Genomic DNA, 12,096 nt, shown 5'->3' on the forward strand with positions numbered 1-12,096 from the left:
TCTTTAATTTAATTCACCTTTACACTGAATTTTGAGCAGGCACTGATCAGTCCCTAACTCAGCTGTATAAAAATGCCAATACATTTTAAAAGCCTAGGATGCAAACACCTTTTGTGGCCGTGGTATCTGTAAACAACTACATGACAGTTGTTAGGAAATGAAATATTAAATATAGAAAGAAGTTTTTTAGGGAGAGAAAGCAATGAATAATGTATTCTTCCGATTATAGGCTCGCTGCACTTTTCTTTTGCAGCATAAGCATTTCCTAACAAACTATAGCAGAAAGGGCAACTCAGAATGTTGCTGATCATGTCAAAGCAAAAACCCTGTCCAATGTACAATGTCTGATCTCACCTTAAATACACAGAGGAATAGGGAGTAAGGCAGGCAGAGCGATTTCCTTGTTAAAAAAGCCTGCCTTGAACAACTGCTAATTAAAGAACAGGCACACTAGTGCATGCACACACACACACACACACACACACACACACAAACATCTGTGTTCATCAAAGCTTTGTGACTGAAGAGAAACAGATCTAGTTAGTCTAGTTACTGTGACAGGGACACAGTGACCCTGAGCTCATGTCGACCAGAAGAACATGACATGACTCTTTCACTCTCTCATCCTCTAACACAACTGTCTGTGTGTGTGTGTGTGTGTGTGTGTGTGTGTGTGTGTGTGTGTGTGTGTGTGTGTGTGAATGTGTGTGTGTCTGTGTGATGTTCATTCTGTATAGCATCACTTTGTTAAAGGGCTACTTCAACCAAAAATTAATTCTCTGCGTACACTGACTCAATCTCATGTCATTTCAAACATGTATGGGTTTCTTTCTGTAGAACACAAAAGCAGAGTTTCTGAAGAATATCCTGGCTGCTCTTTTCAATTTAATGAAAATAAAGAAGCTCCAAAAATGCAAAAAAAAAAAAAAAAAATGCACCGTAAAACTTACATGCAGTCCATATGAATTGTCCACTAAATAGCAAATTTTCGGACTAATTTTAAGTCTGTATTCTCTGAAAAGCATATTTACCCATGCTTTCCTTGGAATAAAAATTTACGAGAGAAGCAGTAATGCTCTATTCATTAATGGATAATGAATTTGAATCAGATTCTTGTCAATAAAACCGGTTCATAAAATTGTCAGCATAATTTGTTCATAAAATCGACTAATTTCAACTCACTGATTCAATGATTCATTCACAAAGATCAATCATTTACATTGGTACACTCTTAAAAATAAAGGTTCTTTCAAATGCAGGAAACGTTCTTTGTAGTGGAAAAAGATTCTTTAGATTTTTAAAATGCTCTTCAAAATGGTTCATTTAAGAACTGCTAACTGAAAGGTTCTTAGGGGAACCAAAACTGGTTCTTTTATGGCATCACTGCAAAAACACCCTATTGGAGGCTTTACTTTTAAGAACATATTATACGACTTATATACGATTATATTCAGAAATACTAAAGGCACAGTGCTGAGAGAATACTTCATGCATTTTTGGGTGAACCATCAAAACCTCATGCGTAAGTCTAACCACATACATTATAACATATTCAACTTTTAAACTGATCACATACGTTTAATGCATTTTACATTTAAAAGGCATAGCAAGAATTAGAATGTATTATAATAATTTGCAATGCATTTTTCATTTGAGAACTTAAAACATTACAAAACTTTATAAAACAATGTGTATTAAAAGGCATTATAAATGCAAATAATTCACAAATACGTGACTTTCGGTTCAAAACGGCTGAAAAACAAATTATTACCACACAATCATGGCTTATATATCCATGAATAATAGGGAGTTCTGTTCAACTTCTCTACGTAAAGCGTAATTCAATAGATCACAGGAAACCATATCTACTACAGTAATTCAGGCTGGATCAACTGACCATGAATTTCTGCCTGCCAATTACAGTCTGTACACAACACCTTTCAAGAGCCGTTTTAGAGACAAAAACACAAAAAGTACTCACGGATCCCGGCGAAAGTGCAGTCTCTTCCTGAGCGTGGACACCCGTGGGTGACAGCCCATCTTGACGGGTGAGGTGCATGTTAAAGTCCTGCTCTGAACCATGATGCTCTACACTCATGTAGAACTGCACACGGTTCACCCACCCTATCGGGATGAGGACTCCTCATTACTGAACTCACTTCACCCCCTCCTCTCCTCTCCCTCGCTCTCTCTCTCTTTCTCTGCGCGGGCCATGTCTTGTCCTGCGGTGACCTAGATCCTGCGTTTTCTCAGTGTGTGTGCTGTGGATCAGTACAGCTTGTTTCCTCACCTGAGGTGTGACAGTGGTGAGACCACCAGCAGAGATGCTAATATAACCATCAGAGGCTCAGAGGCACACAAGAGATTGCATGCTTCTGGCCAAAAATGCATATTAATATGTAAAAACCAGAGAAACACAGATGTGATAAGCTGAGTACATTTGGCTGTTGATTTGGATGAAGTAGAATTCAAACAATATGACATGCAAGTACTTTATAGGGTTTGGTTTATTAGGTTTTGAATATCTTTGGAATTTTGTTAACTAAATTTTCCTTGTCTTTTCCGATTTATTGGCGGGGGGGGGGGGCATATTGTATAGAGACTGCACAGGCAATTAAATATTAGACTAATAAACTAGCAGCAGCAACAACAAAAAGTACATTGTACATTCACTACATAAATTTCCAAGACTTAATAATAATTGTTTTTCATAACTATGTCGGGAAATTCCCCACAAATTCCCTGATATTTCTGATACACATACTTGGGCATTTCCAGAAAAAAATTATAAAATTTCTATACATAATTAGCATTTTAAATGGGAAGTCGTGGCCTAATGGTTAGAGGGTTGGACTCCCAATCAAAGGGTTGTGGGTTCTAGTCTCAGGCCGGACGGAATTGTGGGTGGGGGTAGTGCATAAACAGCTCTCTCTCCACCTTCAATACCACGACTTAGGTGTCCTTGAGCAAGTCATTGAACCCCCAACTGCTCCCCGGGCGCCGCAGCATAAATGGCTGCCCACTGCTCCGGGTGTGTGTTCACAGTGTGTGTGTGTGTGTTCACTGCTCTGTGTGTGTGCATTTCGGATGGGTTAAATGCAGAGCACAAATTCTGAGTATGGGTCACCATACTTGGCTGAATGTCACTTCACTTAAATGCAATAACTATGGACATTTGTTTTTAATTCACATATACTGAATTGCATTACATTATTTCTAATTTTATAAATATTACTTTTTTACTTAATTTTGTAAAATTAAATTAATAATATTAACACACTAATTTACAACAAATATTGTCAACATTTATTTCTATAGGCAGTGAAAACCATGTGACAAAACTTAAATTCTGTTAATTACTGATGTACTTTAAAGGTCCCGTTTTTCGTGCTTTTTTTAAGCTTTGATTGTGTTTACAGTGTGCAATATAACGTGTTCATGTTTCGCATGTAAAAAAAAACAAATTAATTCACCTATCTGTAAACCGCTGTTTTCACTGTCATAAAAACGGGCTAATGACTTCCTTGTTCTATGAAGTTCCTCCTTCAGAAATACGTAACGAGTTCTGATTGCGCCAGCGGTTCCTGTGTTGTGATTCGACAGCAGCTGAGCGCACGCGGCCCTCCAGGAAACGCGATTAGGCTAGTTTTGGGCAGGATTTGTTTTGAAAACCAGGCAATCCTGATCTGAACTACAGACAGTAAAAGAACGCACATGCTGGAGATGTACTTATACTCACAGGAGCGTTTTTACTGACGAGATGCGCATGAAAATCGCATTCGATTTTTTTGCACAGCTCTACCATCTAGTTAACACAGCGTTGCCCTTTGTGTAAAAAGTTACAGAAACTGTTAAACGCACCAACTTTAATAATAAAATACACCGGTTGTGGTCCATAAACAACGCCTTCTCCAGACAAAGAGGGAACTGCTCCATCTTTCAAGAATAATCTTTGTGTGAATCCGACATTAAACTGATTGAAATTGAGGAAGCTGTCTTAAGCAAAATATGCTGCACATAGTTTTACATGTGGATTATAATTTTCGGGAACCGAGTTAAACATAAATTGTAACCATTAATCTCCAAGTACAGCGTCCCTGGGAAGGCCAAATTGAGATGATTGGACCCCGAGATGAAAATAACAGCGTTTCGACGACATGGTGACAAACACAAACGTAGCTCTTCCTCCTTCTCCGTTGGAGCACAACAAGGCCACGCCTCCTTTTTTGTGTATTTATGTGGGCGGAGGTTAGTCCAAAAACTGTTTTAGTGACGTCATTACTGCAGGAACTAGAGGGCTGTAGTCCAAATGGGTCGTTTTATGTAGGCGAATTATGTTAAATAAAATATCTCGCTTGGTATTGAACTTTGAGCTTTAGAATTTTACAGATATTATTTATACTCTAACAACATTACACACTAACTAAAGTTTGAAACATGGAATCACGAAGAACGGGACCTTTAAGCAGTATTTACAGTTTTATAGTTCAGATCAGAAATAATGTATATTCCATGAAAAAAAAGCAATGACATAATTCGCATAATTCAAACACTTCCTATTTTAATTACATTTTCAGGCCAATTTGATATAAATTCCCACTGGCAAACTAAAACGGGACCTGTAATGTATGCATGTGTGTAAATGAGAGTTAAGGGACTAAGCTGTGATCACTTCAGCCTAACGGGACACAAACAGGCTGAACATTCATCACCTTTAATGAGCATTAGCTGCTTTTACGTCACAACACAAAACTGATTTAAAAATAAGCTCATGGAATCAGCTAAAATCAGGTTGCTGAGTGCACAAAAATGAGCTGCTGGCGATTGCGTGCATACTGACTTTAACAAACTGACTTTAGCAGGTGTGGAGATGCACACACACACAAATGACCTCTTTTCTGACAAAAACATGGTAATAATGCTCATAAATGTTAATAGCAACAATACACAAACTCAATTAATGTACAAGCAGTGATGTTCACAAGACGCATTTCATAAATACAGAAGAAAGAACACAGTGTTCCAAGAAGTCCAACAAAAGCACCAACGAACAAGCGCCTGAAACTTGGAGATGAAAAAACGCTCATATGATATTCCAGCCGAGGACCGGCGTGTTCTCTGACCAGCTGGGCTCAACAAGAACATTAGAGCGCAGCTAAAAATCTGAACTTTCACTACAAAACTTGCTTAGATGATTCAAAATATGTCGCACCTGGTTTAGTTCATGGTATTTCTGAGATAGCGACACAAATATATGGCCTCAGAAGAAGCCATGGGAAGTTCTGTAGTTCTACTGTCATATGAAAGTGAAACATGCAAGAGTTGTTTTTCAGATGGCACGATATAGACAGTGAGATCTGTGGTCAGACTCAAAACCAGACAACAGATGCAGAACTTGACACGGAAAGAAGAACAACTTCATAAGCAAAACTTGAACCACCAAAAACAGATACTTCTCATCCACACTGAGACTAAACCAGCTGCCAGAAGGATGTTCACATCAACTGCTGAAATTGCAAAGATGAAAAAGAGAAAACAAAAGCTATTAAAAATAAAAGATATTTTGTCAAATGCGAGATATAAAGTGTTTGATTTTATTTTTATTTTATTTTTAGCATTTTAGCATTTTATGTAGAATTATAGGGAGGCAGTCATGGCAAATGTGACATCTTTCTCTGCTCTAACCACAGCAATCATCTTTTAAAAAAAAATAAAAAAAAAATGCTTTTTTTATATATATTTTTTTTTCCTATTGCAGCAAATGGGAATGCAAAAACAAATAAAAATTAAATAAAACATCTGTGGTAGTTTCCATTAACCACTATAGAAGTTCACCCAACTGTGACAACTTCCATTTTTGAGAATTGTGGAAATGTGAAAAAGATCCATAATGAGGAATAAGGTAGCAATTATAAGAAGTAAAATCATACAAAGTACATTTACAGTACACTGAAAGCAGTATGTCAAGAGAATTAAGGAAATATCACATACAATACATATTTTCCCATCACAAGTAAATAGCTGAATAGTGAATTATATACAATTTCAGCCAGATTGTGAGCTGACCAACCACTGACCTCTGTTGGACTCATAAGGAAACTACAGTGAGAGCAGTACTGTATAATGCATAAATATCAGACAAGTGAGATAAATGCCTCAGCTTCCAGGTACTTTAACATGTAAAAGCCACTGCCAATGCCAATGAGATCTAAAGCAGCTCAGAGTGTGTACCTGTCGTCACGGGTGTTGGGGCTCAGGTAGCGTGTGGACTCTTCCTCATGGCTGCTCTGCAGGCTGCTCTGCTGACTGCTGTAACACAGAGCGTCACATTACAATCATAACACAACAAATACACACATACACACCACATGTCCACTCATACTGAGATTGAGACAACAGAAGGTGAGTTTGGACACACAGTGATGTTTTTAATTACAGTAACAAAAAAAAATGCTCAAACATAACATACAAGATCAACACACAATGTGCATATAGTTTAACAGTTCACTGTTTGTCAGTTTACAGACTTCCATCAAGTGTCTTATACAAGATATTTTAAGGAGACCATTTACACTTTTCCACTAGAGGACAGTAGAGAGTGTTCTATTTGACAAGTGTTATACAACAACACAACAATACATGCATTTAACCAGTTAACCTTGACATGATGATCAAGTACAGTGTGCAATGTAGACTTAAGAAAAGAAACGACAGAAAAACATCCTGTGCATTCAATCACAGAAGTGGTTCCCCCGAGTTCTTTCATATTGCATGAAAAGGAAGCGGGTGACAAAACGACCCGACAGATCAACATACCAGAGCCCTACATTGATAAACACTGGTCTATTTAAAAGTGGTTTATACCAGCAAACACTTGACAGCTTACAGACTACAGTACACAGCTGATTCATGCCAAACATCTAACCTCAAAATCCCTGTACACTACCAGTTAAAAGTTTACACACTTACTCATCCTTTATTAGAGGTATTTTCCACATTTTAGAATGACAGTAAAGTCAGACAATATCTGAAATGACAAACATAAGTATGAGAATTATAAAGTGACCAAACAATTTTTTTTTAAAAGAAATGAATACTTTTATTCAATGATGCATTAAATGGATCAAAAGTGAAAGTAGAGACTTTTACAGTTACAAAATTTTTCAAACAAATGTTTTTTTTTCTTTCACCTTCATCAAAGAATTCTAGAAAAACATTAAGCAGCACAACTGTTTTCAACATTGCTAATCATAAAACATGTTTCATGAGCACCAAAAAAAAAAAGCCTATTAGAATGATTTCTGAAGGATGACGTGACACTGAAGACTGTAGTAATGATGCTGAAAATTAAACTTTTTCAAATAATCATAGAATGGAAAACAGTTATTTTATGTAAATTGAAATAATATTTCAAAGTAATACATTTTACTGCATTTTTGATAAATTAATGCAGCCTTGGAGAGCAAAAGGGACCTCTTTCAAAAACAATGGGTATGCAATGGATGCAAAAAAATAATAAATCTTACACGTGATTGAGGAGGATAATTTTTTTTGCTGTAAGAATAAAATGCCTTGTTCCAGCTATTTTCTATTTGATCAATTAATAATTTATGAACAATCAAGATCATAAATTCAGTCAAGTGTGTCCATACTTTTGACTGGTGGTGTACTTCCGATCTAATTTCAGCTAATGTTAAGGCTGCTTGAAGTAAATGTTTAGGTCAAAGCAGAAACATATATACTCCATGTTGTGTTTTTTGTCTATTAAAAGCCAGCGAGAGTTATGAATATTTAAGACGTCCCTAGACAAACTCCTGTCAGCGTTCCTGGCAGCAGCAGGCGGCTGCTTGTTCTTCCCTCCAGCCTATGAATGTCACAGCAGAGACTTCAGTCCCTTCAGAGAGAACAGGGAAAAAGACACTCATGCACACACATGAAACACAAAGGTCTGCTATTGCTAATTTATCAGAGCAAGAAGACTTAAATGAAGTGGTGCACATTAATCATGATGGACAGCGGAAATGAAGGATGGATGTGTTTGTGTGCTGAGATCAGGCAGTGCAGGAGGGTTCGGTCTCGTGCTCATACAGACCTGCTCTCACTGCCGTGCTCTTTTTTCTCGCCTCCTCGCAGCCACTTGCGCAGGAGGAAGCGTCTGCGTTGGGGTGAGGCACTAGGGGTGGAACAACTCGACCACGCTGCGTCCTCATCGCTGGATGGCGTGATCTCAATAGACGGAAGCTGCAGGTACTCCTTACTCCCGGAACGCTGAAGTTGTTCCTTCTCCAGCTGCTCCTTCTCGCTCATGACGTTCTTCATACGGTGCATTTTAAAGCGCTTGCGCCGCAGAGACGGGCTGGACGAGCTGGACAGGGCCGGATCCACCTTGCATACATTGCACTCACCGTCTACCGGGCCCTGGATCTGCAGCGCGGGCAGCTGGAGGGTTTCTGACATGGTTCTGCTTCTGCTCGGTCTTACATGAGTCCAGAAGCAAGTACAGATGAAGATCAAAGAGCTCAGCGAGTCCACACCTGGCCTGAGCTAAGTTCAGCACTTCCTGTGAGATGGCTCACTGTTGACATGTTGGGACTTACAGAAGATTTCTTTTAAAAACCTTCTGTCCAGAAATTCAGCATAGCTCCCTAGAGGTCAGACGAAGGTCAAAGGATCTACTAGATTAGCAGTTCCCAAACACTGGAAAATGTTGATTGTTTTATTTAAATACATTTTTTCTATAAAGATGTGTGCATTTAAAAGTTTTTAACACACATTATTACTTTTCGATTGGCAGAAGTGCATCAATAATGTATTTATTTGTTTGAAAATTGTTAGTTTTGATTTAATCAGGTGTGTTTGAGAACCACTGTTCTAGGTGGAAAGATTCTATGCATGCACATAATCATCTACACAAAACATTAGGACTTTACAGAAAAGACTACACAGAAGTGACAACATGCAAAGCAAATCAATCACTATTAGTTAGCAAAAATGACATATTTTGTTTTCTCACACACATGCTTTTTCCTGCTCTGCTCTGGAGTATTACTGAAAAACTCAACATTAATAATAAGAACCACTAGTGATAATTGGGAAACAATAGTAACCGATAATAAATGCCCACCAAGTAAGAATATAAGAAAGATTTCTGAAAGATCATTTGACAGCAAAGACTATAATGATGCTGAAAATTTTGGCTTTTATCACAGGAATACATTACATCTTTAATTTTAATAGAAATTTGTTATTTAAATTGTAATAATATTTTTCAGTATTATTATTTTTGATCAAATAAATAAACCACTGGTGGGCATAAGGGACTTCTTTCAAAAATGTTTTTTAAGAAATCCTAATTATTCCAAACCGGTAGTGTATATTTATGCATTTATGTTTCTTCCCCTAAAACCACTAAGTTCCACTAAATTACAAAAAAAAAAAAAAGAACAGTTTTTATCACTGGGGAGGAAGTTTTGAGTTCTGACAGTTACAGTATGTTTTCATAGTACAACAACTCTTATCGAAAAAAAAATCGAAGAAGCTTGATTCCTCAGGATATGACCCAAAAAAAATTAAAAATACATTTAGAGCCAGTCATGCGTGTCAGTGTTAATATAACAGGCATCATGTAGCGCTGCACTTCAGGCGTGTATAAGGAAGTGAGGCATAAACATGCAAGACGAGTTCATCTTACAGCAGGAAGTGCAGTAAGCCGCCACCCACTGAGAGCAGACACACACTCACGGGCTGCCCATCTGCCTGCTCATCACAACACACAATCTGCTGACTGAACCCTACCTGCCACACACTGTTAGATCACTGCTGTTACTGCTCCACTGGAGATGGCCAGTGAGCTTTTTTTTATTAGTATTATTTTTTTTTTTAAATAAAAATATGTCCCTGTTGTCTTGTCCTCAGCAGTAAATGCCAAATACATGAGTTATGCATTCTTAGACTTCTTCAATTATATGCAAAACAAATCCTACCATGTTCCCCATGTGAGGGGCTCTGGAAGGTGCACACCGTGCCACACTGCATAACCTGTACAGTAAATATCTGACTTTGAAAAGCTTTAAAATGTAAGGCTCTAAAATGAGGCTTAACTTTTTCCCACAATCCATTAAACATGCATATAAATCACATTTTGGTGTGAACTGTATTATAATTTATGACTCTATCTATACCTGTTTTCACTTATAAAATGTACTATGGCACAAGGGGTTTTGAACCTGGTCCAATAGTAATACCTTGGGCATTTCATGCAAAAATGTGGTACGCTAATTTCAGTGTCATAACTTATGAATTATGAATGTAACATGTAACTAAATCTGTTACCATTGTACATTAGTACTGCCACGTACTTTTTGTAAGACTTGTTATGCGTTATTATTTATTATTATAAGTTTGATAGGCTACCCGAGAAACCAAATCATAAGCACTATAGAGAAAGGTACCAGAAAGCAAAGTTAAAAATTTATTCTGCAAAACCGAAGAGCACAACAATATTTCCTGTGAAGAAATGCTATCTATTATTGTTTTAAGTGGAAACAATACTCTATAAAATAGTATATTGATCTGTAAACAATCCTTAACGGTACAAATAAAAAGTTGAAAACATGCACTAAACAGTAATGAGGAAAATCTTACCTTTTACATTTCAAGTAACCAAAACCTTCGTTTTTAATATGCCGTCTCTGTCTTTCAGTTTTAAATAGCAGGAATGAATGAGAAACTTAAGCGTTTATTCCCACACTGTTCCGTTATGATCTTCACGTTTCCTTTTCACCGGACAAATCCACTCCGATTGATGGGGAGAGTTGTCGCGCAGAAACAAATTAAATGTCGTTTTACAGGATAACGTAAACTGGGTTTATTATAAGCGAAATAAAACAGATTAAAAATATTTGTGTGGAAATAAAAACAAAAAAAACGATCGGATGTGTCATATACGTAGACTGAGCTTTGGAAATCACCCCTCTTACTGAGATTGAGACGCCCCGGATCTCTCAGCATAAAAGCACTAGCAGGCTCATCGTTCAAAAGAGGTTTCCTTACTGCAGCAGTCAAGTAAAACATACTAGCCTAACGCTGAATATACGACAATTTAAACTGTCGTGATTTACTAAAGAAACGAGCTTCTTTCTCAAAACGAACTACTTTTCAAAACGTCGTTCATTGTTAGGTAGAATTTTCAACATACTGATGTAACATCAGTAAAAACGAATGAAAAATGTACAAATCCATCTTAATTAATGACGAAAATTATGACAAACACATTTTTTGTCGGAAATCCTCGTCAAAAACGTACTACAACCTTTTAAAGCTGAGGTAAAAATATTACAAGCACATCTTGACAGCCAGTAATACTTACAAAAATGTAGCCTAGCCTATCATCCAAAAACGCGGTTAGCACATATCTTGCCTGGAGGAAATTCTAATCAAAATGTACAACCACCTTCATTACTGACGTGAAATCATAAAAGCACATTCTCACCGCAGGAGATACTGTAAATCTGTAAAGGTAAAAAAAAACTTTTGCAAATTTGGCATGACAGAAATTACTAACAGCACTAATAGGTAATCCATCTTGTAATTGTAACCTAATCTTCATTAAGTAACATTATTTAATCTTCTACCCTATTTAGTTTTATGCAAATGAAGACTAAAGTACAGTTCATTAAAGAAATTACACATAAGGTCTTTTAATCAAGATAGCTCAATGTTGTTTGATTCAGACATGAGGAACTTCACAGTAGCCTTCATAAAAAGATGACAAATCTTCCTACCATCAGTTATGAGTTTTTACGTTTTTCATACTGTCATGATTGATGAGCTACACAAAATCGTAAAAAAATACACCAGCAAATCTAACATCATACCCAAGAGCGTCAATAGATCCTGCTTCTTTTCATTATATTGTTTACTTTGTTGCACTATGAGTCTTTGACTTATTTATAGTATGCCGATATTTTCTAACAAATTTGCTTCAAAGCATTATCCTTGGGGAGTCTCTTTAACTGGCTGAGGAACATCAAGCCACAGGATGCTGGATTTATTTGGCAGATGGCTGCTCCTGTCTGTTTTGTGTGTGACAGTTTT

The 12,096-nt window shown here is 37.1% G+C and overlaps 1 pseudogene; it reads right to left on the bottom strand.

Annotated features, from left to right (window-relative positions):
• LOC113071012 (GRAM domain-containing protein 1B-like) overlaps positions 1 to 10,800 on the bottom strand; it is a 34,921-nt pseudogene extending 24,121 nt beyond the window's left edge.
• Positions 10,801 to 12,096: the final 1,296 nt, after the last annotated feature.

This window comes from Carassius auratus, unplaced genomic scaffold, assembly GCF_003368295.1.
Source record: "Carassius auratus strain Wakin unplaced genomic scaffold, ASM336829v1 scaf_tig00005678, whole genome shotgun sequence".
Lineage (NCBI taxonomy): Eukaryota > Metazoa > Chordata > Actinopteri > Cypriniformes > Cyprinidae > Carassius > Carassius auratus.